We start from the raw sequence: 3,802 nt of genomic DNA on the forward strand, positions 1-3,802 counted from the left end.
GGGGAGCTCCTATACAAATTAAATACAAATTTCCTCATAACTCGAGAACTAAATCAAGCAAATGGAGCCAAATTTGGCATGTGAAGGTTTTCGAGGGCAAGGATATTTTCTATAGTGAATTAGGACCCCTCCCCATTTTAAGAGGGGGGCTCCTGTAGCAAAGAAATACAAATTTTCTCATAACTCGAGAACTAATCAAGCAAATGGAACCAAATTTGGCATGTGGGTGTTTTAGGAGACAAAAATTTCTTCTATAATGAATTGGGACCCCTCCACGTTTTAGGAGGGGAGGATCCTATGAAATACAAATTTCCCCATAACTCAAGAACTAATCAAGCAAATGGAACAAAATTTGGCATGTTAAAGTTTTTGAGGGCAAGAATATTTTCTATGGTGAATTAGGACCCCTCCCCACTTTAAAAATAGGAGCTCCTATACAAATGAAAAACAAATTTCCTCATAACACGAGAACTAATCAAGCGAATTTGAGGGACCAAATTTGACATGTAAGTGGTTTTGGAGGCAAGTTTTTTTTCTATGGTGAATTGAGACCCCTCTCCTCTTTAGAAAGCGAGTTATAACCCATCTCCCCTTTAAGAGGTTAGGCTTCCATACAAATGAAATGCAAATTTTCTCTTATTTCGAGAACTAATCAAGCAAATGGAACCAATTTGGCATGTGGGAATTTTAGATGGCAGAAATTTTTTCTATGGTGAATTACGACCCCTTCCCCTTTTAAGAGGGGGGCTCTCATGCAAATGAAATACGAATTTCCTTATAATTTGAATACTAATCAAGCAAATGGAACCAAAATTGGCATGTGGGGCCTTCAGGGGGCAGAAATTGGAGATTTTGGAGTCTTGAATTTATTTTATGATAGTTAGAGACCTCTCATCCCTGTAGTAGGGAGATATGGACTCTCACGCAAATAAAACAGAAATTTTTGCGAAACTCAAAAACTAATCGAACTCGAGAAATTCGACTCATAAAACTCGATTTAATAAAACATCAATAACAAGACCACAAAAACGATCTATAGTAACACTAGATCATTCAGGACGAGACGGCCGTGAGTGTTGTCGGCGACCCGCCGTCGGCAGCGCCGCCCAGTGGGGGGAGGCAACCCCCCGCAGAAATCACTACTGTCTAGGTTTATTTGTTTTCCTAGGTCTACCTGGATTTCCTGGAACGAGCGACAGCGAGTAAGGAGAGGATCGGGAAATGGTACTACCGTGTACCCCCGTTGGTATGACCTTGTTTAATCTGAACATTTTTAATCTGTACCCCGGTGGTATGAATGCGTTCACACTAAAAACCGATCAAGCGTCACACACAATTGACGTTAAAGTTGACCGGTAAATTAAAAAAAAGCAAAAAATCTTAATGCGTTTCCTCTTGCTTCGGAGCTTTGGCAATGTAGCTCATATGCAACTTACCTCTCTCCAGCACTCAAAATAGACCATTTTAGTCGAAACTATCGAGCCAATTTCGTCTTCTACAAATCGACCCTTTAGAATTCGCGCATGTTTGAAATGTTTTCAAAACGTTTGTTTTCGTCAAAACAACAAGTTCATAGGGTGCGCGTCTTGCGCGTATGTGAAAATGAATAGAGTTACCAAATATTCAGATTAAAAATGAACTCGCCCAATCTGAACGAGCTGTTTTTCATATTAGCGGGGGTTGAGTGTATCCATGAAAAAGTTTTCCGTGAAATGATACATTCCGCTTAAGGTTTTTCGCAAAATGATATTCGGCGAAATGTTGTACAATCATGGCGAATATTACAATCCGCTTTCTGGCTATGCAATGAGGGGACAGGGGAGGTGTTTTCTACTTTACTGTGAGGAAAAACTGCAAATTTGTATATTAAACTACCTATTCCTGGTAACTAATAAGCGTTAACATAAGCAGCAAATCAGCATATCTGGTATTTTATACTGCACGTTGTTGTATATTAGCTTTTTGACTGCATAGGTGTTGTAAATTGGCATCCAAAATTGTATTCAAATTCTTCGTGTCGGTAATTAGATGTAAATTAGCACTGTCAGCACAGCACTATAAGAAGGTTATCAGTAAAGTAGTTCTATATTTTGTCAAAATAGCATTTAAGTAGCATTTAAGGCGACTTAAATGCTTATTGGCCTACATTTGAATAGCATTGATGATGCTTATTATTTACCTGGGATTCTTAAATAGTTACGTAATTGCCAAAATGAATCATCTAAGGTTGAACTCCTCAGAAACTTGCAAAACTCGAGATTGTGACAAAGATCATCCGAGATTCATGATTTATGTACAACACAGGTTAATTTGTGGCAATACGAAGTTTGTCGGGTCAGCTAGTTTTTTATAAAAACTGTCTTCAAGCAACATTTAAATCTTATATGGACACATATTTTTGCTGAAGTTTTCAACCATGCAACCAAATAATGTTCTGCTTAGTAGAATTACTCAAAATATTTCTTCTAGTGAAACATAACAAAATAAATTCCAGCAATCGTCACTCCACTGCACTGCATGCACACCTTACGGGTTCACGCACTCACACAGCTCGATCTCAAGCATCGATTTCTTTTATTTTAACCCTTCACCAAATTTGATTACCATCATAATAAAGCGCATAATTTCTTCGAAACCCGACAACCCTCTTCCGTTGTCGACCGTCGTCCGGTCCGGTCGGTGTCGGTAGTGTTTATCGTGGCGTCGTCGTTCAGCCCTAATGCGGTGTTAGCGAAGGACGAAATAAAAATCAACCCCTTTCCCGATGCGGGATTGAAAAGTGAAACTCGCGCTCAAACATTTTTGTTGTTCGATGGGCAGAGGGAAAAGCGAGGTGGAAAAGTATCATGCGTGTAGGTACCGTACGTATGAGCGTACGAGGTGACTTTCGACCGTTTCGGTCCTCAGCCGTTCGGTGAGGGTGGTCAGGAATTGCGTATCCGAACGGGCGAAGGTAAACAACAATGTAAGCAACCGAGAGGGTTGCGAACCCGATGGCACGATGATGGCACGGTATGGCTGGTGGGTGAGAGAAGCAGCGAAAACCTTTTGTTAATTCAATACCTTGAGCAGGTCGGGCCGAGTTTTCTGCCTTTGTCTCCCGGTTTGCTTGCTGCTTGCCTGGTTGACTTCTAATTTTGGGTTCGATACCGCACTTCTAATAGCAGCATCCGGGTTGGTCATCATCATGCGTTCAGCCGGAATGTCATTATCGTTCGGTGGAGATTTTATGGGGTGCTGAGTGGTGATTGGAGGAGGTAACAGATGAGGGCTGCTGTTTAATAAGGAGCGATCGATTTTTCTCGTATGTTTTGTAATGTTTGCGTAGAAGAGCTGCGATTTTGCACGAATTATCAGGCAACAAATAAGTTTTATTTTAGGCATATTTATCTACTATTTTGTTGAGTTTTATGATACAAATTAGGTGCAAAAAACTTACGAGTGGCACTGATTGAGCCATTGTTTCGCTACAAATTTTTCTTCCCGACTTCAAGTTAACATAAGATAAGGCTAAAGCCGCTTCATTACTCAAACTGAGTGCCCTTCAAAACTAAAGCGAACCCCGATGGGAGATTGGTGCATGATAAATTATGCGTATTTGTGCGTACACACGCACCCTCTACATGCGTGCCAGTGGACGGGGGACACCCAGCGCTAATAGAAATTAATGGATTCCGGACATGAGCCTCTTCACTGAAACAATCTTCCTCTTTTTTGATGTTCTTTGTTCCCTCAGGTTCCTGCCATGTAGGAAACCCGGCTGCTACGGCTGCTAGTTGCGAACACGACGTCCGTCCGAGAT

This window comes from Sabethes cyaneus, chromosome 1 (genome assembly GCF_943734655.1).
Source record: "Sabethes cyaneus chromosome 1, idSabCyanKW18_F2, whole genome shotgun sequence".
Taxonomy (NCBI): domain Eukaryota; kingdom Metazoa; phylum Arthropoda; class Insecta; order Diptera; family Culicidae; genus Sabethes; species Sabethes cyaneus.